Source organism: Anabrus simplex, chromosome 4 (genome assembly GCF_040414725.1).
Source record: "Anabrus simplex isolate iqAnaSimp1 chromosome 4, ASM4041472v1, whole genome shotgun sequence".
Classification (NCBI taxonomy): domain Eukaryota; kingdom Metazoa; phylum Arthropoda; class Insecta; order Orthoptera; family Tettigoniidae; genus Anabrus; species Anabrus simplex.
In genome coordinates this window covers 251,941,839-251,965,436 of record NC_090268.1, presented here as the reverse complement: position 1 = coordinate 251,965,436, position 23,598 = coordinate 251,941,839, and positions in this window count along the sequence as shown.

Here is a 23,598-nt window from a genome sequence, read left to right as displayed (position 1 = left end):
GCAAATGCTGAGGCTGTACCTTAATTAAGGCCACGGTCATTTCTTTTCCAGTCCTGCACCATTCCTACCTCATCGATGACATAGTGAAAAGCAGAAGAAGACGAACCGTTATCCTACGAAGCTGGACATTATGGGGATAAAATTTCATCATCGTAAGCCAAGTAATTCCTGAGAAAAGGGGATATGCATTTAAGAAAACAAGCATCATCGAGGTGGGTCAGAGGAGATCTCTTTAAATGCGTGGCAGTTTTTTATTCAGGGTCAGGTTGTGAGTTTCACTAATAGGAAAAAACTTTCAATTTTAATCACTGCGTTGATGGGGTGAAAGTTCCTTATGTGGATCACTGTAAATACCCAGGTATTAATATAAGGAAAGATCTTCACCAGGTTGGCCGGCCCCGTGGTGTAGGGGTAGCGTGCCTGCCTCTTACCCGGAGGCCCCGGGTTCGATTCCCGGCCAGGTCAGGGATTTTTACCTGGACCTGAGGGCTGGTTCGAGGTCCACTCAGCCTACGTGATTAGAATTGAGGAGCTATCTGACGGTGAGATGGCGACCCCGGTCTAGAAAGCCAAGAATAACGGCCGAGAGGATTCGTCGTGCTGACCACACGACACCTCGTAATCTGCAGGCCTTCGGGCTGAGCAGCGGTCGCTTGGTAGGCCAAGGCCCTTCAAGGGCTGTAGTGCCATGGGGTTTGGTTTGGTTTTTCTTCACCAGGTTAATCACATAAACGGGATTGTAAATAAATTATACAAATGTCTACACATGGTTATGAGATTTATGGGTTGTAGTAAGAATGTAAAGGAGAGGGCATATACTGTTAGTCTCTGGTGAGAACCCAACTAGAGTACGGTTCCAGTGTATGGGAGCCTTACCAGGATTACTTCATTTGAAAACTTGAAAAAATCTGAAGAAAAGCAGCTCGAATTGTCCTGGGTGATTTCCAACAATCAAGTAGTGTTACGAAAATGTTGCAAAGTTTGGGCTGGGAAGACTTAATACCAATATAAATGGTCCGTTATTGGACATTATAAATTTTCCAGCTAACTCATTCCTGGTTGCCAGCGTTTCGCCCCCGTGTGCTAGGCTGGGCTCATCAGTTGGTACCTAGCACACCTACCAAGAGGCATGGCTAGTGCATTACCATGGAGGTCACGCGTGGCACACAGGGGCGAAACGCTGGCAACCAAGAATGAGTTAGCTGGAAAATTTATAATGTCCAATAACGGACCATTTATATTGGTATTACAAATTTACTCATTCGGGACAAATATTTCAGATCAACATCTATATCATCTGATGGCCAAGCAGGCATCAATTTTTGGTAGTGAGACAAAGTCTCTTAGTGCATTGGCACTGCCGGTGGCTCCAAGTAGCCTACGCAGTGGCCTCCACGGTATGCACTAGCCATGCGTCTTTGCAGGCGTGCTAGGTACCAACTGATGAGCCTAGCCTAGCACACGGGGGCGAAACGCTGGCAACCAGGAATGAGTTAGCTGGAAAATTTATAATGTGCAATAACGGACCATTTATATTGGCATTATAAATTTACTCATTCGGGACAAATATTTCAGATCAACATCTATATCATCTGGGAAGACTTGGAAGAAAGATGACGAGCTGCTCGATTAAGTGGTATGTTCCGAGCTGTCAGTGGAGAGATGGCGTGGAATATTAGCAGACGAGTAAGTTGGAGTGATGTTTTTAAAATTAGGAAAGATCACAATATGAAGATAAAGTTGGATTTCAAGAGGACAAATCGGCCTTCTGACACCAACTTGGCAGGTTCGATCCTGACTCAGTCCGGTGGTATTTGAAGATACTCAAATACGTCAGCCTCGTGTTGGTAGATTTATTGGGATGTAAAAGAACTCATGCGGGACAAAATTCCGGCACCTCAACGTTTCCGAAAACCGTCAAAAGTATTTAGTGGGACCTAGAAGTAATAACACTATTATTATTATTAGTATTATTATTATTACTATTATTATTATTATTATTATTATTATTATTATTATTATTATTATTATTATTATTATTATTATTAAGGACAAATTAGGGCAAATATTCGCTTATTGGAAGAGGAGTTTGAGAATGGAATAATTTAACAAGGGAGATGTTCAATAAATTTCCTAAATCTTTGCAGTTATTTAAGAAAAGACTAGGTAAACAACAGGTAGGGAATCAGCCACCTTGGCGACTGTCCTAAATGCAGATCAGTAGGAATTGACTGATATTGGGTAAATAAAGGCTCTCTGGCGTTCATCTTGCCATCTCGTTATTTGAGTCACGTTGTTTTCGTGACGACGACCAACCGGCTTCCGAGAATTTGTGATTATGTCGGGGGTGGATGTACTCTTTCTTGTAGCACAATACGAAAGAAATGGAACAGCCACTCTTATCAGCCCCACGGGGGAGAAGAAAGAAGGATTTAGGAGTATTAGTAGTGGGGACACAAAGACCAAGCATTCAGTATTGATCTCGTATTTCAGTCTGTAGATATGCCAGCACACAAAGGAATAGACACGGAAACCTAGTGACTAGTCTGAACATCATGTTAACAAATGCATGCAATGTTATGCAACCTCACTTTTCTCATATCAACCGCTGTTAACTTTGTTGCCACCTTTCCATTATCTGCTCTTTCATGTAAGTATGTAGCGGTATCACTGCTTTAAGAGGGTGAACATAGTCTTGTGTTGAAAACATAGATCAAAATTATCACCTTGTGGTATCCTGGAAGCAATTGTCCTTGTTACTTCACGCAAAGTGCACAAATAACACCGAAACATAGCGACACCTATGAATGAAAACCTCGTAGGCGTATGTTAGATTTAACTAATTATACAGGGGAAGCAACAAACTGTTTTTCTTTCAAAGTCTCTCTCAATAAGTTTATTGATAATTGTGTTTTGTAATATCTTAAAAACATGCATTAGTTTACAACTTACGCGTTTTCGTACTTTCGCGGTTAAGAATTACGAGGTTCACATTATATTTCAATACATTTTCAGAGAAGCTTGTGTAACTCTTATTAAATTAAATGAGGAAATAATGTAATTTTCAATTGAAATATTACTTAATTTTCTGCAACAGGTAATTTGACAAATTGATCTTTCGTTACTTGATTATTTTATTAAATCAGAATTATTAACAGACAGAGATCCAGGCAACTAAATTTAAAATGTATAATAATTATCCTGAACTTAAAGATAGCTTTGAAATACCATTATCAGTAAGATAGTTTGCTATTTTTGGAAAAACATTCATTAGTTATTCAACCTAGAGTTCTTACTGCAGTGTATGAGGCAGATTGTTATAGAAACCATGGACGTTCTTTGGAATAACTATCATGAGCTACAGCAAATGCTTGTATTTGCTCAGTTTAAGTTGAATTCTGTTTTTCTATAGTGCGCGGATATCATCAATTGATTACGATTTTATGACCATACAAGAATGAAATTTATAATTAAGCATAAACACATTGCTTACAAAAATAATTGTATAAAAATCGTCATATGATACAATCAACCTCAACAGATTAAAGAACTAAGAATAAAACCGTTTCTATATGAATTCTGTCGTCGACATGCGCGCATCCTACTGGGAAATAGGCCTAACAGTCTCCCAAGCTTATTTTGAAGACGAGAATTTGGTGATCGTTTAAACAACATAGTCCACACGGTACTATGTTGGACGGCGGGCTAGGTTTGGTGGGTGGAGATCCGTTTACTTCTGCCTCAAGTCTTCGATTTCGCATGTTTCCTTCTACCTCAAGTTCTTGAAATCTGCCAGGGATTTGTTCGTTCATCCGGTCAGTGAAGATGAAAGGGCGTTTATATTCAGGATGTTCCTCTTGTTGACTTGGAGCTAGTTTCTGATCAGTGAATGTGTCCGTCTTATTGGGAATCTCTGTCTTAAGTATTTGGTCTATATGTCTTTTGAGGCTATAACCATCGTCTAGCTGAATCTGGTAATGTAAATGACCAAACTTTCCAATGACTACACCATACTTTCATGACATTTTATTCCCTTCATAGAATTTCACTTGGACTCTGCTTCGCATGCTTAGGTTGTAAGGTCCATGAGTCTCCTCTTGATTTCTTTTATGTTTTATTGGTCGAATAACGTCTAGTTTGATCAGTAATTGTCTGTTCAGGTACAATTCAGCTGGTGATTTTCCACAATCCAGACGAGTGGCACGATCAATCAGAATGATCTCTTGCACTTTTCTGGATATAGTCACGGGATCATTCGACATGGCTTCTAGTCGACGTTTTAGCACTTCGACGTTTCGTTCTGCCATGCCGTTAGTTGCTGGATGTCCAGGTGGTGTGAATTTTTGGAATAAACCGTGTTCCCTACAAAATGATTTGAATAGATCACTTACAAATAGTGTGGCGTTATCAGAGACTATCGCTATTTGGGAACCCATGAAATGAAAAAAATTATCTTAATAGTTCAATTGTCTTAGCAGATGTCGCAGCTTCTCGAATTACTTTGATTTCTGACCACCCGGATTTTGCATCAACAAGTAGAAGGAAGTAGAAACCTTGAAATGGACCTGCATAATCTATGTGGACGCGGCTCCAGTTTTCTGTAGGGACGTCCCAAAGGTGAATCGGTACCTTCGCTGGAGAGGATCGAATGTCAGCGCAGGCGTAACAAGATTTTACCATTTTCTCAAATGTCCTTATCGATATTCTTCCAGTAAAAATACTGCACAGCTAATTGTTTCATTTTTGTGTAATCCCTATGTGCGTGTTATGTAATTCCTTCACCACTAATGGCTGCAGCATTGAAGGAATGACGATTCTTTGGCCCTTGAATAAGATTCCATCATCTAGTGTGAATTCTTTGTCTGGATTCAGATGACATGACAGCCGCTTTGATTTTTTATAAAATTTCGTCATTTTCTGTTGAAATTCGAATACTGTCAGGATTTAATTCCGTGGCTGCTATTTCAGCGATAGTTGAATAACAGAATTTATGGACTTCTTCATTGAACACTATCTCTTTTAAAATATGTGATTGACTGAAGCTCTTGACAAGCAGTCAACGTTGGTTTGTTCTGAACCTTCCTTATACTCAACTTCATAGTCAAACCCCGAAAGGAATGATGCATATCTTAGCAATCTAGCAGAAGTCATAGCTGGTAATCTTGCATTCTGATGGAAGATTCTGGTACGTGGGCTATTGTCTATTATCAACTTAAAGGTACGTCCAAATAGATGCACAAGTTACAAAAATGGTTGAGAGCGAACATAATGTGGCTCCTTTAAAGAAATATTTGTTGGATTACAGCACCAGTGATAGACGAAGTCAACAGTAAAGCGTTTGCCACAGCAATCCTCCTATTCTGAAATTTGCACTCTTCGTTATAGAAAACAAATTTCTTCACTACACCGGAATCAGCTTGCTTGACAAACTCACAAATTACTGTTGCAAACTCATCATCAGTTATCCCGCCTTCAGATTCGTCCCGCAGAATCCTCGGGTTGTATATAGTGAAGTGGAGATTCTTTAGTTTTGGTTTGTAGTACAGAGAGCATGCTTGTAGAGATGGTGATAGCAGCATGGCTTGGAGATTCGAGGCAAGGTCTATGGTGGAATCATCTGCAGACTCTTAATCCTTCTGTTTCTCTAATCTAGCTTCTTCCTTATTTTGTATGTGTGTGTTGTATTCGTTTTCATCGATGTTCTTAACATTGAAAGCACTGAAGATAACACATTGGTCCTTTTTTTGGCTAAAAAAACCCAATACTACTTCCATTAAACACATCATTAAAAATGGTGGTGCTATTAGTGCAGATGGATATTCCTTCTGTTTTCGTCTTACTTTTATACTCTCTGTACTCTTTATACTTCTACTACCATGCCGGTTTTAGATAGGCCTACTTATTATTGGTACATTTCCTGCAATAGTATGATTCCATCTTAGGAAACCAAAAAATGTTTGAGAACCACTGGAACCATAATCCATTTGAGGTGTTACCAGAGACTTGTATGCCCTCCCCTTTACATCCTTACCACAACCCCTAAACACACTCATAACCATGTGCAGAGATCTGCACCCTTTTATTTACAACCCTATTTATGTGAATACCCCAATGAACATCTTTCCTTATATTAACACCTGTAGGTACTTACAGTGATCCCCATAAGGAAATTTATTTATTTCTTTATTTATTTATTTATTTATTTATTTATTTATTTATTTATTTATTTATTTATTTATTTATTTATTTATTTATTTATTTATTTATCTATTTATTTATTTATTTATTTATTTATTTATTTATTTATTTATTTATTTATTTTATGCCTTTGTATGTGGCGAAGTTAGGGCTCACGGCCCTCTCTTACACTTAACCACACATTTCACCACATTAACGCAGTAATTAAAACCGAGAAGACTTTTTCTATTTGTGAAACTCACAACCTGACTTTTAACCCCGTTTATCACCATACTATTGACTGCTGTTCATCTCACAACATTATCGAGGTCATTTTGCAGTTGCTCACAACCTTGTAACTTATTCATTACTCTATGGAGAATAACATCATACGCAAGAAGCTTTATCTCTGATTCCACTTCTTTACTCATATCATGTATATATATAAGAAAACATAAAGGTCCAATAATGCTGCCTTGAGGAATTATCCTCTTAATTATTACAGGGTCAGATAAAGCTTCACGTGTCTAATTCTCTGAGATCTATTTTCTACAAATATAGCAACCCATGCAGTCACTCTTTTGTCTAGTCAATTTCAGTCACTTTCGTATTGTCAAAGCCAAGGATGAAATATCTAGCTCGTACCAGGAAATGTAGTGCAAAGCAACCACTAGGTTTTGCCAGCAAAGACATATTCGTATAATAACGAATTATCATTACTATTATTAGCATTACTTCGTCATGTTATTTATTTACGTAGCACTAAGTACTTTTACGGTTTTCGGAGACTCCGAGGTGCCGGAAAATAGTCCCTAGTTTCTTTACGTGCCAGTAAATCTACCGAAACGAGGCTGACGTATTTTAACACCTTCAAATATTATTATTATCATTATTATTATTATTATTATTATTATTATTATTATTATAACACTACTGAGCCTCCGTGGCTCAGGCGGCAGCGCACCGGCTTCTCACCGCAGGGTTACGTGGTTCAAATCCAGGTCAATCCATGTGAGATTTGTGCTGGACAAAGCGGAGGCGGGACAGGTTTTCTCCGGGTACTCCGGTTTTGACTGTCATATTCATTTTCAGCAACACTCTCCAATACCATTTCATTTCATCTGTCATCCATTAATCATTGCCGCAGAGGAGTGGGACAGGCTTCGGCAGCCGGCACAATTCCTATCCTCGCCGCTAGATGGGGCTTCATTCATTCCATTCCTGGCCCGGTCAAATGACTGGAAACAGGCTGTGGATTTTTATTATTATTATAACACGCATGACCATAAAAAAGAACACACCGAGCTCGATAGCTGCAGTCGCTTAAGTGCGGCCAGTATCCAGTATTCGGGAGATAGTAGGTTCGAACCCCACTGTCGGCAGCCCTGAAAATGGTTTTCCGTGGTTTCCCATTTTCACACCAGGCAAATGCTGGGGCTGTACCTTAATTAAGGCCACGGCCGCTTCCTTCCCACTCCTAGCCCTTTCCTGTCCCATCGTCGCCGTAAGACCTATCTGTGTCGGTGCGATGTAAAACAACTAGGAAAAAAAGAACACCTTGAAAGACTAGAGATAGTAAGTTCATATTTACAGGACATGTGCATTAGTATATTCTGGAGAAATGATTAGCATTTTAACCATGTCGGCCCTCAGATTCAAGGTCCACATCGATATCTTAGCGCACCACCACCGACGGGTAAAATGTGCCTGCGGCTCTCGTTGTCGCTATAAACTGAAGGTAATGGATCAGTGTGACTTAATCAGACGTGCAGGATGCCTCGCAGACATCTGCGAGAACCGTACTGTTATTGAGTGAGTTTGAAAGAGGGCAAATGTTTGGCATGAGAGAACGTGACGTATCCATCCGGGAAATTGCTGCTCGTGGGGGACGAAATGTGTCGGCAGTGCAACGCGAGTGTACAGAATGGTTCACATAAGGCCGTAGAACACGACGAGATGGATCTGGTCGCACCACCAAGACCAATTCCCGAGGAGATCGACACCTCATCCGAATGGCATTGCAGGACAGATCTACGTCCTCCTCGGCTCTGGCGCAACAGTAGAACAGTGTAACACATCGTACACTATCAGGAGAGACAGTCCGTCGCTGTTTATTACGGTCTGGCTTACCAGCGCGTCGTCCATTTCTCCGCCTACCTTTGACTAATGTGCATAAACATGCTAGACAGCAATGGCGTATGGAACGACGTCACTGGGAACAGGAATGGCAGCAGAAAGTGTTTTCGGACGAATCAAGGTTCTGTATGTTTGAAAATGATGGCCGCATTTTGGTTCGCCGCAGAGAGGGGGAGAGGCATCCCATTGACTGCATTCGCACAAAACATACAGTGCCAACTCAGGGCCTTACAGGGCCTTATGGTATGGGGTGCTATTGGGTACAACCACAAATCACAGTTTGTGCCTGTCCAGGGCCCTATGACCAGTTTGACCTACATGAATGTCATCCTGCGACCCGTAGCAATACCATTTCTGCACGACACCCCAGACGCCATATTTCAGCAGGACAATGCGCGACCACAAGTTGCTGCACGAACACATGCCTTGCCTTCTTGAAGGCGCAGGATGTCAGACTGTTGCCCTGGTCCGCTCGATCACCGGACTTGTCTCCAATCGAAAATGTGTGGGATATGGTGAAACGACGTGTGCGGAGCTATGACCCAGTGTCAGCCACCAAAGTTGAACTGTGGAACCAGGTGAATGCCGCATGGATGGCTATACCCCAGGACGCCATTCGCGCCTTATACGCATCGATGCCATTACGCATGGAACAAGTTTTCAGTGCCCATGAAAGACCCAGTGCCTACTAGGCAACAGGGCACATGCTGAACCTAGATGAGTGAAATGCCAATCGTTTCTGCAGAACATACTAATGAACATGTCCTGTGAATATGAACTTATTATCTCTAGTCTTTCGTCATCTGTTTTTATGAACATAAGTGTATTATTATTATTATTATTATTATTATTATTATTATTATTATTATTATTATTATTATTATTATTATTATTATTGCTCGTGGGGTAAAAGTGCATCAGATCTTTTTTCACTGGCAATAGGATTTTCTATTCTTTCTTGTTATTTACACTTGAAGATAAAATTAATATTTCTGGGAATATTTAGAAGTTCGTAAAAACGTGATAATTACGAACATCCAAAGAGTTTTTTTGTTCCAGCTATCTAGCATTGACAGAGAACAGAGAGACAAAAACTGAACTGAACTTATTTTCGACTTATATATACTTAATCCGAGACTATTTTTTAAAATAAAAAGCACGAAGAATGAGGCAAAATATTTTACATTTATGGACAAAACTATAACTACATTTATATAGATAATGAAAATTTGAAATCGACAACGAGTTTGTAACATGTTTCTCGTCATCCCCGTATGAACAGGGACTTCCCTCAACAAATTTTCCTTCAAGCCACACTATTTTAAACCTCCGGCTTTTTTGCTAGTTGCTTTACGTCGCACCGACACAGATAGGTCTTATGGCGACGATGGGACAGGAAAGGCTTAGGAGTGGGAAGGAAGTGGCCGTGGCCTTAATTAAGGTACAGCCCCAGCATTTTCCCGGTGTGAAAATGGGAAACCACGGAAAACCATTTTCAGGGCTGCTGACAGTGGGGTTCGAACCTACTATCTCCCGATTACTGGATACTGGCCGCACTTAAGCGACTGCAGCTATCGAGCTCGGCATTCAGCTTTTGACCCAATCAACAAGTAACCCCCAGGTTCTCATATGAATCAATTAATAATAATAATAATAATAATAATAATAATAATAATAATAATAATAATAATAATAATAATAATAATAATAATAATAATAGTCCGCCTCTGTGGTGTAGTGGTTAGCGTGATTAGCTGCCACCCCCGGAGGTCCGGGTTCGATTCCCGGCTCTGCCACGAAAATTTGAAAAGTGGTACGAGGGCTGGAACGGGGTCCACTCAGCCTCGGGAGGTCAACTGAGTAGAGGTGGGTTCGATTCCCACCTCAGCCATCCTCGAAGTGGTTTTCCATGGTTTCCCACTTTTCCTCCAGGTGAATGCCGAGATGGTACCTAACTTAAGGCCACGGCCGCTTCGTTCCCTCTTCCTTGTCTATCCATTCCAATCGTCCCATCCCTCCACAAGGCCCCTGTTCAGCATAGCAGGTGAGGCCGCCTGGGCGAGGTACTGGTCATTCTTCCCAGTTGTATCCCCCGACCAAGAGTCTGAAGCTCCAGGACACTGCCCTTGAGGCGGTAGAGGTGGGATCCCTCGCTGAGTCCGAGGGAAAAGCCGAACCTGGAGGGTAAACAGATGATGATGATGATGATGATGATGATGATGATGATAACAATTATTATTATTATTATTATTATTATTATTATTATTATTATTATTATTATTATTATTATTATTATTATTATTATTATTATAGAAGGGGCAGAATGCCTTAAAAGTGAAACTCAAAAAAATATAACCTTCATATTCCTTTTAAATTATATGAAGCAAGTTAACACAAAATTTACACTGGTTTCACCTGTGACAGGTGAACCCTAAATATCCTCTCGGTGGCTGGATTACTCAATAACAACATAACCGGCGTAAGGAAATCGAGAATGACACACGGCCCATGAAATCTGGGGGCAAGCTTGCCCGCGGGAACAAAATTCTTGACCATTACCTGGTCACCTACCTTCAAATGGGTGGGTCTCCGTCCACGATCATACCTTTCCCTAACCTTTTCATGAGAGACTTTAAGATCGGCTTTAGCCTTCTTCCAAAGATCTTTAATATTATCCGGATCTATTGTCTCGGGTAGAATGTCACTCAGAGACCAGAGGTTAGAGAGCGGCGTGTTGGGAACGAACTTGAACATCAAAGAAGCTGGAGTAAACTTGTGAGATTCATGAACCGCCGAATTCAAAGCAAAAGCTAACCAATGCAGGGACGTGTCCCACCTGGAATGATCTTCATGATGATAGGCAATAAGCGCGGACCTGAGATTACGATTAACCCGTTCAGCCAGAGATGGTTGAGGGTAATAAGCAGAAGTAGTTACATGAGAGATGGACAAGTCGAAACAGAATTTACGAAAAAGATTTGATGTGAACGCCTTAGCATTATCAGACACAATATATTGGTACGGACCAAAAGAAGCAAAAATAGAATTTAGGCAAGTAATGGTGGACTGAGCGGTAGACAGCTTAGTCGGAAATAACCAGGAAAATCTAGTAAAGCCATCTACGCATACAAAGATAAACTTGTTAGCATTTCCCTTAGACTGGGGGAAGGGTCCTACATAATCAATATACAGGCGTTCCATGGGGCGCGACGCTTGATGAGAAGACAAAAGGCCTACCTTGGTGGACATGGTTGGTTTACTAAGCAAACAGGATTTACAAGTCTTCACTAGTTCACGGATTTCACCGTCCATACCTTTCCAGATGAACATTTCACGAATCTTCTCACGAGTTTTAAAGATACCAAGATGCCCTCCTAATGGGGTCTCATGATAGTACTTGAAGATCATAGGCACAAGAACAGCTGGAACGACAACCTTCATCATCTTATCATGCCTCGAAGGGCAACATAGAACACCATTCCTCAGAACATAAGGGACAACATGTTCCCCAGAAGAAAGGGTTTCCATTATCGGAGCCAGAGTCGGATCTTCACGTTGGTATTTCTCGATATCCCTAAAGAGCATGGGAGCATCTGTTAAGATGGCATTAACATCAGATAGTATGGACTCGGGAGGTGATGAACTGTCGACCGGTTCATGGGTCTCGAGGTCGTTGGAAAACATACGGCTGAGTCCATCAGCGACAACATTTTCGGTACCTCGGATATGCCTGACATCAAATTGGAAGGCAGAAATACGGATGGCCCAACGGGCTATACGACCAGTACGACGCGGCCTACCTAAGACCCAGCTTAAGGCTTGATTATCTGTCTCCAGGTCGAATTTGACATGTTCCAGATAGAGACGGAACTTTTCTAAGGCGAATAAAACTGCCAAACCTTCGAGCTCATAGATGGAATACTTGGCTTCTTGAGCCGACAAGGTCCTAAATGCATAGGCGATGGGTCGCCTCCCTAGTTCAGTCTCTTGAAGAAGGACTGCAGCTACTGCTGACGACGACGCGTCGGTTTGGACGATGAATTTCTTCGAGAAATTAGGCATAGCAAGGACAGGGGCATTACAGAGAGCTAATTTAAGATCTTCAAAAGCGGCTTGTTGAGAAGGTCCCCACTCGAATTTGATGCCTTTCCTACGAAGAAGGTTCAAGGGCGCCGCTCTATTAGCGAAGTTAGGAATAAACTTCCTGAAGAAATTCACCATACCAATGAACCTGGCGATACCTTTGATGTCCTTGGGAGGTTTAAAATCACGGATGGCCTGTGTTCTAGAATGATCGACTGCAACACCATCAGGTGACACAATATGCCCTAGGAATGACATAGAGGGCTTAGCAAAGGCAACCTTGGACAACTTGACAGTTAACCCAGCCTTACGAAGGCGATCGAGAACTTCTCGCAGATGATCTAGATGTTCTTCAAAAGTCTCTGAAAATACGACGACATCATCCAAGTAGTGGTACAAGTACTCAAATTTGATGTCGGGGAAGACCCTATCTAGCAGCCTAGTGAGTACAGCTGCTCCCGTGGGGAGCCCGAAAGGCACGCGGTTGTATTCGTATAAATTCCAGTCCGTGGCAAACGCTGTAAGATGTTTAGACTCCTCCGCAAGGGGAATTTGATTGTAGGCTTGATTCAAATCCCAGATGGTGAAGAACTTGGCCTTACGGAACCATGAAAAACAAGAATGAAGGTCGGGAAGGGGCACAGATTGTAACACCACCTTCCGATTGAGAGCCCTATAATCAATGACAGGCCTGAAGCCCCCTTGGGGTTTCGGGACTAGAAAAATAGGTGACGAATACGCCGACTTAGAGGGCCTAATAATACCATCCTTCAACATCTGATCGATGATTTCTTTCAGAGCCTTCATTTTAGGTGGAGATAGCCTATAAGGTGGAAAACGGACAGGAATCGAATCCGTGACCTCAATTTTGTATTCGATAAGGTCAGTAACACCAAGAGTATCAGAGAACACCTCTGGAAACGACTGACACAACTTACGAATACTATCAGCCTGCTCCTCAGGTAGATGTCTAAGCTCTAACAACATCTCATCCTGGGTAGGCGAAATAGATGAACATGCTACAGAATTACACTTTAACAAGGGAATTTTACAATTGGAAGCAAATTTCAATGTGCACGACTTACTCTGAAGATCGAGCACAAGACCAGTGTGGGAAATGAAGTCAGCTCCCAATATAATGGGGCAAGACAAGTGCTTGGCCACCAACAATTTGATTTTCCATGTAAATTTAAAAATACGAATTTTGACCTGTAAAGAACCTAGAATTTCTAATGGGGATGAATTAGCCGAAACATGTTGAACAGGAGATGAGTCATAGTCAGGTAGTTTACAAACAGATTTCAATTTTGAATACCATTGGTCCGAAATAATTGAACAAACACTGCCTGAATCTAACAGAGCTGTTATAGGCTCGTTATTTAACTCAATCTTAAGGAAAGGAACAGGTGCGGGGGTATCCGCCGCAATCCTAAGACACTCTTTAGGGCATTCAAAAGATGAATTTGAAGACTGATCGTTCCCTGAATTTTCGACCTGTTTGCCAGGGGCTGAGCCTCGGGAAGATGGATTAGTCGACTCAGCCGAAGCCACTAGTCACTTTTGATTGTTGTTGGAAGTTGCACCTGAAGTTGAGCAGGAGGGGGTGCTATTCGAATTGGGACAATTCTTGGCGATATGTGAGAAAGCCCCACATTTAAAACAGCCTTGTGATGAACCAGTTCCATTCCTTGTCCCACTAGACTTGAGCAATGGGCACTTGTTCCGAAGATGGTCGGGCGATCCACAAGCATAGCATTTACGAGGTGTGACTGGTCGGCGAGGAGGAGGAGGCCGAGGATGACCAAAAGAAGGAGGGGGTTCTTTCGCGACACGCAAAGAATCGGCGTATCTAACTCCTTCCGCTGAGACGGCCAATGCTTCAAATTCAGAGAAGGTTTGCGGGCACGCCGCGAAACACAAATATGACCTATAGGATGGTGAAATTCCTTCTACAATAGCCTGTACCATCTGCTCTTCAGGAAAATGAAGAGCAAACACCCTAGTATAGAATTTAATATCTTGGATGAAGTCTGCCAAGTTTTCATCCAAACGCTGTACACGATAATAGTACTTCTGAATAAGGGAGGACCTGGCCCTAGCCGGGATGAAGTTAGCTAGCAAATGGGCGTGGAAATCCTCAATAGATGATTGCTCGGCAATGGCTCTTACTATTTTGTCTGAGAGAATGCCAATTGCATAAGTATAGATGATTTGCAAAATCTGACATGGGGAAAGAGAAAACACAAGGGCATGATCCTGAAATTCAACTAAAAATCTTAAAAATGAAATTACTTCACTGGTGGTATTAACGGAAAACTTAGAGATACCTCTGAGCAACATTGCCAATGGATGAGGCAAGCTGCTAAACCCGGGTGACATAGTAGGTAAAGGTTTCAGTGGCAAGGAAGTTAATTCAGAACGTATATTACTCAACGATGCACGGCGTTCAGACTCGTTGTCCAATGGGGCGGAGATAGTTTGAGCAGCAACGGTTATCCTATTGACTTCTCCCTTAGGAGGCTCTTCCTCGCTACCTACATTCATCGTGGTGGGTTGATCAATTTTGGGAGGAACTTCCCCAGTTAACAATTGAGTGACCTTGCTAGATAATTCAGAAATACTCTCAAGCAAGGTACTAGCTTCCTTCCTCTGAACGTCATTCAACTTCAGAGACAACAGATCGTTAACCCTATTTGAAAAGTGATATAGCCTAGCTTGCACACGCTTAATTTGATTAGGAGAAGGATCATTTTCATCAAAGAAACTAACTACCGATGCTAGCCCAGTAGTATTCTCGGTGATCGTGGAAAGAGAGTCATCAATTTCTTTCTCTCCCAAGTTGGAGATGGAAATAGGCAAATCAAGGGACTCTCTAAGCTTGTTGGTGTCTATCGCAACCGTGCCTCCAGATTGCACATTTCTGATAGTTAACTCATAGATCAACTCCTCCTTGCGCAAATAGTTAAGATGGAGAACATCGCGAGGGCCGGGCATGATGACAGAACAATTTTGAAACAGGGAAGATCAAAAATTCCAGCAACTGAGAAAATTGTTAGAGTTTGAATCAAAGCAATGTTTAGCCGTCAAAAGGGGCTAAATTGAGACCCATTCAACCACGCTCTGCTACCACTTGTTACCGAGTTTTTGCGGTAGTTAGAGGTGAAAGAAGGTGCGGGGTGGTGAACAGGTCTCAAGCTACGAAAGTAAAATTAATTTAAAATTTAACAAGGTTATATTTTCTTTTCAAACTAAGGAAATAACAAGCATGGCAGGTACAGAGTAGCAAGTCAACAAAATGTAGTTACACAATTTACTGGATTTGGGCTTCGCGCCCCGACTTCACAATGCTTGGGCAATCAGCCCAACCTTACTTCAAAATAAGTTTTAACAGAGGGGCAGAAAACCCCATTCATGCTCAGGAGCACTTGCTCCAAATTACACAGAAAAGCCTCCTCGAGGCATACAACACTCAATTTTCAAGAAAGAGCTACTCGCTCTCAAACTTTAAGCCTCTGAAAGGCCACACCAAACTCCACCTTCAAGTTGTCCTCTCAGGATATAGACACAGGGGTAAAATACCCAACCTACTGAGGTCTATTAAGTGAGAAGATTAATTACATGACCTCTAAAATAACAATTTGAGAGGAGGCGAACTTGCGCTCCTAATACTCTTTGTTTAAAACCTACTTGGCACTAGGCCGTTAATACAAGGGCTAATCCCATACTAAAGAGGTGACTTAAGAAAGAAACAATTTACATTACGTTAAAGAAGAATAGGTTGAGAAAAATAAGTTCACCTCAAAACAATATGAGTGGGAGCTCGAGAGGGTTAAGCACTCTCTATCCCGATATGTAGTTTAAAGATAGAATAGATACCAAAGGTCTTTACATTTTAAGGAAGGTTACATTATGGAAAAACTTCGGACCCGCCCCGAGAGTTAAACTGCTGAGCCAGCAAAGAAAGAAGTTATTAATCGGCCATTACCTTGTTGTTGACCGCTGCCGAAGAAAGAGGCGCTACCCGCCCCCTGCTATGTACTTTACACACTGAGAGATGGAACAGAAGTGGCGCGGAGACCCTAAAATCAGCAGTTTATATACTCTCGCGGAAAGTTCGAGGCGTTTTAGGAAGGAAAACACCCGCCCACAATCTTTTTATTGGTGGTTAAAGAAAACCCCTACACAAGATGAAGAAGAAACACATCATTGGTGGAAAATTAATTTAAGAAATTCGGGATTGGCTAAATTCAAAACAAGGGGAAAGAAAGGGTTAATATTGCCAACTTAAACAATGACTGAAAGAAATTTAGCAAAGAACAAACTTTTGAAATTAAATTTTCTCCAAAAAAAACCAGTTCTTTCACTCCGCACTAGGGTGCACTATTGTTGATCTTCAGTAGTGTCCTCTAGAAGAGAAAGTTCACACTTCTTACTACAAGCAAAACAAAAATACGTCGAAAATGACACAGTTCAAAAACTCCAAAATTTCCACGTAGTGACATCTTCTGAGAAACTTAAAAATTAATACCGTCAATAAAGTTCAGACTTCCTCCAGCAGAGGAGTTTCAACTGGCGCAAATTTTAAATTAGCGGCGTGGAGGTGTACCGCCCGGTACAATAATAATAAGTTTATTCTCGCCAAACGTGATGATCCCAACTAGTGCCAAGATTTAGTAAGGTACCGACTACCGAGACCTTCAGGGTGATGACAAAAAAACTAGAGTGTCTGTGAAGGTTTGTTGGAATAATATGACCCTGTGGCGGGCGGGGGGTACGTAGAATACATCAATTGTATTCCCTGCTTGCCGTAAGAAACGACTAAAAGGAGTCCTCATGTTGGGAGAGTAGAATCGCAATCACGAGGCCCATATCCGTGTGTGGTATTGCGTTCGCTTTGCCAACCTCCTCACTCTCATCTTCCCTGTCTGACCTCCATTGGTGAAATCTTGTATTTTTCTGCCCTTACAATATTAGGTTTGAGATATCTAAGCAGTATTTAGGACTTTTTATCCTCTCATTATTCGAAAGGCCAGGCTTCAGCCTTTTCTGTTTAGATCTGCCTAATTATACTTCCCCTTAAAACAATAATCATTACCGTCATCACCAACCCAGGAATTTTTGAGAAAACGTATCTTACCTCCAGTTAGTCCAGCACAAATTTCACGTTGTCACTGAGATTTAAACCCAGGACATCACGGTGAAAGTCCAGTATCAAATAATCTGAGCCACAAAGGATCTGTGAATCAATAATAAAAAAACACATTTATCTTATTACATAGATAGATAGATAGATAGATAGATAGATAGATAGATAGATAGATAGATAGATAGATAGATAGATAGATAGATAGATAGATATTTCACTCTGAAAACCTACGTACAGTAGACCTACTTGCCGAAATACGGATGTAGAGCATTTTTATCGAAGTTTTTGAAAACTACAAGGCTTTTATGATAGGGCCAAACCTACAGGGGAAGTTTTTATTGCCAAGTCTTATTACGATATTCCACAACCTCTGTACGATTTAATAATTATACTACTCTGGCGTCTCCTCGTTCCGTACCTACTGGGTCGATAACAATATGTACAAAAAACGCTGGTTAACCCAGGTGAATAGCGAGCTGCTATTGTTCCACCCACTGCTCATTACTCAATGCAGGCTGCACCGTCTCCACATCTTAACGAATATCCATAGCGATGGCGTGCATCATGAGTATAGATTGCGACCAAAAGTAGGCAGTAGATGCTAGAGATGTTTCCACCACAGACTAACAACCAGCGAGATTTGGTTGGCAACCACTAGCACTTGAACTGATTTTTCTAACATGGAAATGACCACTCTCCCTTCTCCTTTAACGGAAAACTAGTTGTTTCATTCGTCGTTGATTGATTAACTTTTGTATAACTGCAGCAGTAATACTTTTAATGATTATCAGCTTTAGGAGCTTTGGACATTCAAGCCCATCATAAGTTTGAGTTTTCGACTATTGAACGTTTCCTTTAAGATTAATTTTCACATTATTCTCCGAGTGACCCGTCCTTCACATACTTCTAAAGTCATTTTTATAATCTGCCTGATTAAAATGAGCAGATGATCACCTGCTTATGACTACCGCCAGCGCTGTCCCAATCCTGGCTTAATATCTCTGTTAGCGAAGTTCACCGTTGATGTACTTGGCAATAAAAATTTCACCGTTAGGATTGGCTCTATCATAAAAGCTATCATGACGTAAAATGTTCAAAATTAAATGTTAAGTGAGTTTTATTTTAAACATTTCTAAATAGAGCTAACAGTTTTCAAAATTTCACCAAAGAACGACGTCCCTTTCTACTTTCCTCCTCTAAATATCGTAATGCCAGCGAAGTGTTTCAGTACTTCAACCGCAAGAGACGCCAGTGTGTTCGAATTTTACCCTAGAGAAGTTCTTAATGTGCTTAGAAACCAACGACACGAAACTCTTCTGATCTTGGTTACCTGTCCAGCCAACCCCGTGGTCTAGGGGTATGGTGTCAGCCTCTTACCCGGATGCTCTAGGTTCGATTCCTGGCCGGGTTGGGGATTTTTATCTTAGATCTGAGAGATGCTTCGAGGACCATTCAGCCAACGTAATAACAATTGAGCAGCAATCTGACGGAGAGATGCCGGCCTAGAAAGAGGATTCATCATGCTGACCAAACGTCACCCCATAATCTGCAGGCCTTCAGGTTGAGCAGCGGTCGCTTAATAGACCAAGGCTCATAATGCATATAGCGTCATGGGGTTCGATTTTTTTAAAGGCTGTTTATACTGGATCGATTAAGGTTACATCGGTCACCTTGTGATAGTACATATATCACACCCTCGCACTGTATGTAGAAGTTAGAGATATAATTGTCAGTATTTGATTTATTATTATTATTATTATTATTATTATTATTATTATTATTATTTCATTTGTATATTTTGTCATTTATATTTGTAAGCTGGGAGATATCCATATATGTATGTATGAGTAATATGTTTTGTACTGGGAAAACATTGCTATCTTGGACTCTGGTAATTTGGATGACTCATGCGGGCATCCCAGTGTCTGATGAGATGTGTTTGTTGATGTTATTGTAGTAGGAAAGTTCTATGAGTCATGTGATATACCCCAGCGTTTGTTTATTTCTTGGGACCAAATATGAATTCAGGGCATTGTCTTGATGAGAGCATCACTCATGATTGGCTGGCAAGGACCAATCAAGACGTATCATGTGAGAGGAAGGGGAATGCCGAGGTCTTTATATAAACTTCGACATCACAGCAGAAAGAGACCACTACTACTAGAACCACAACTGACACACTGTACGAGAAGGAAGTAGTGCTGATACACGGTACTGGAGTGACACGGCTGCAATGGACTGCACTTCAAACGTTCGTGGAGCATAGTCTTGTTATGTTCGTGGAAAGTGGCTGATCGACAGATTGTGGAGTGCTTGCGCATTAAGCATTGTAGCACTTGTGGCGGCCTGGCATTATATGTTGGTTAAAGCTATCTCAGACTTTCCATAATTTATGTTCAGGGTCGAAAAGCGTGTGTTACTTAAATGTACATATCTTTACAACAAGTGGTAAAGTCTGTGAACACAGTATTACGAGGTACAGTATCTGTGTGATGTTAGAAGTGCTGATTATGAGAATCGGCAAGTAGTATTGATACAGAGACACTAAAGGGTATTTATTTACATGTATGTACATTGTTCATCGGACTATCTACAAATGGTAGTTTAGTTCTCGCTTTCGTTTTCCCACTGTTTTCATTGTTGTTGTAAATATGGAGTCTTCCAGGAATATGTGTGTATTATATGTACAATTTTGTGTGTTGATGAGGTGCTCATGCACGGATTTTGTTAAGAATATAGTTAGCAATTTTTAGAATCAGTGGAGTTATTGATGAACCTAGGTGCAGTTCCTACCCATTTAGTCGTTTTCAGGAGGTTAGATAAGGCCTGCAGCAGATGTACCAGTACGCAGCATTATGTACACGCCCTGGGATATAAAGTTTATCATGCTCTATCAAGATTCGAGGGAACCATTCTGGTGAACTCTGGCGCCCATAGTACGGACATTTCGATCAATTTTTATTAAGTTTTTATATATTTTTATTCATGATTTTATTTATCAGTAATCATCAAATGGTTACAACCAAAAAAATAATACTCTAATATATTCGGAACGTCTGCTACCTGTACTTGATGAACATTAGAACAACGACACGGGCCAACTGGCATGAAGAATGCATTAAATTGTAAATGATTTGCTTTATATTTGTATTAAGCACTAGGTGTTTTGTACTGTCGTTAACGACTTAGTATAATATTGTTGATACGTTTTAGAGTCGTAAGACATGTAGATCATCAATTCTAATTTCTTCCAGTTCGATGATATTAGGGTTTTCAATACCCACACCTGTTTTTAATTTATTTCTCTCTAATTCTTCGAGTGAATGTTCCTTCACGTTTTATTCTCATAGTGATAGTCATCTTCTTATGTTATTGATCAATATGCGCTAAAGACCACGCGGTTGTGTAGCTTATAAAATCAATCACAAAAAGAAACACTACAATCGCCAGTTAGCTCGGTACCAAGTTGACTGAACATTATTCCCACGCCAACCGTCCTCGTCGTTGATAGACTAAGTAATAAAAATGTAAATTCGTGAATATCGCCATTATTACAGCCCATACTGAGAGATGGAAATGATTTATTAAACCATCAACGAGCTGCCAACAACGAGCAAAGTGTACAATAGGCAAATGAAAGATGTAAAAGCTACAAACTAACAAGCGTCATGACTCATGAGTATTGATGGCAGGCTGAAAGAACGAAAATTGTGGATTATAAATATCGTTCAGAGGTTATAAATGTGAATCATGTATTATAGATATGACGAGGTCCGAAATCCTGTCCTTTGGTAAACTGAACTATTTTCAAAACTTGATGAAGAAGGCTGACACAGTACCGCGACCTCCAAGGATTTGCCCTATTATCTCGATCTCACCACGATGGTATTTCCGTGTATAGTAACATATCGTTGGGTTATATAATATGGTCCCTTTCATTAGGCAAGAAGTTATACATACATACATACATACATACATACATACATACATACATACATACATACATACATACATACATACATACATACATACATACATCTATATTACAGATTGTTGTACCTTTCAGTGTTTAGTCTGCTGCGAGCCTCAGTGAACTTACTAAATATCGCCACAATTTTCTTATTGAAACTAGCTCTGTGGGCTTGTCCAGTTCTATACCTCTTATCTTCATATCATTAGAAACTGTGTCTAACCATCGTCGTCTTGGTCTCTCCCTCTACTGCAGGTGAAGCCATCTTTTTCAAAAACGTTCCTGTTGAACTGCAGGTATATATGTACAGTTAGTTCCTTTTCACCGCTGTGCTCGGTGCACAGTATTGAACCAATACAGGCTGTAAGTTACTAATCCTATTTGCAAAATTTGATGTAAGCACATTAATCACTTTATAAGGTGAGTATCTCGGGTAGAGACTGTTCGTGTGCGTTTCGTATCGTTGTGCCGCTACCATCCATAGATGAGTCCATTATTCTCCCAGCTAACCTCCTCCATTCGCCTCACATGACCCTACAAATGAAGCCGGCGTACAGTTTGATCAATCAAGTTCATTCTAACAGCCTCATCACATAATTTCGAGTACCCTCCTCTCATTGTTCCCACCGACTTATACCAGTGATCATTCTCGCTACCTTCATGTCTGTCACTTTTAACTTACGAGTAAGATATCCTGTTTCCACCCAGCAAATTACTATTATTATTATAATATTATTATTATTATTATTATTATTATTATTATTATTATTATTATTATTATTATTATTATGATTCATGTGGCTGTTTCAGTCTTATAATGTTCCGACATTTACGAGGATCTGAAATGGAAAACCACAGAAATGAGATTTGAATCCACGGCACCTCCGGTTACTAGCCCGTCGCTCTGTCACTGAGCTAATCCTTTTTTCGTGTCATTTGCGTTTTGGTATTCAGGGGCCTATTTTTTAACCTCTTAACTTACTTTAGATCACCATGATACAATATTAACATTATTTTTATGTCTAAATTCCCGAGCTATAATAATATTAATAATAATAATCATCATCATCATCACCATCATCATTCGGTTTACATCGAAATGACAAATGGATTCCACAAAAATATTGTATTCCTGCTCTGGTTCGTCTGGTGCTAATGAGGTAGACGATTTGGGCTCTCCGGCTACAGTAGAAATCCCATAAGCCGCTAATAGACGCCGGGCTGCCGCTGGAAGGTAGTGGTGTGAGGCGAGGTCGTCATGTTTTGTCCCCAACTATATATTGATCAATGAAAAACCCCGATAGATGTTGCAATCCTTCCTATTCCCTTGCTTATAGATTGGTGCAATTAATTCTCTCGGCCAATCAAGTGGTACCTTACTAATATTCCATGCAAGTCTTATTACTCTATATTTCATCCCTGCCTTCCCACTATATTTCACCATTTCAGGTCTAATATAATACATTCCTGCTGCTTTATGACAACGGAGTTTATTTACCAAGCTTTCCACGTCTTCAAGTGTAATTTCACCCATTTTCCTCATCCCCATGAGCTCGGTTTTCGCGACGTCACCAGAAAGATTTCCTTTTATGATGAAAATATTTTCAAAATATTCCTCGATCTGTCCAGCGATTCCCTGTGATCTATTATAAGTTCGCATGGTTTACCCAAAACGCTATTCATTTAATTTTTCCCTCCAAGATTCTTCTGCACTGTAAGAAAGGTCATTGCCGAAAAGTTCCCGCGACTTCTTCTTAGATTCAACAATTATTTGTTTCACTATATTTCTTTCACCTACGTACAGTTTCCGCCTGCATCATTACTTGTTTGGAGCCATTCCTGGTACGCCTTCCTTTTACGTTTACAATCTGCCCTTACGTCATCATTCCACCAAGATGTTCGCTTTTTCTCATCTTTACACACAGTTGTTCCTAGGAATTCCCTTGCTGTTTCTACTGTAGCATCCCTGTATGCCACCCGTTCTCTTTCCATATCCTGAAAATGCTTACCGTATATTCTTAGGAACTTTTCACTAATCATATCCATGTATTTCTGTCTATTTGCCTCATCCTGAAGATTTTATACC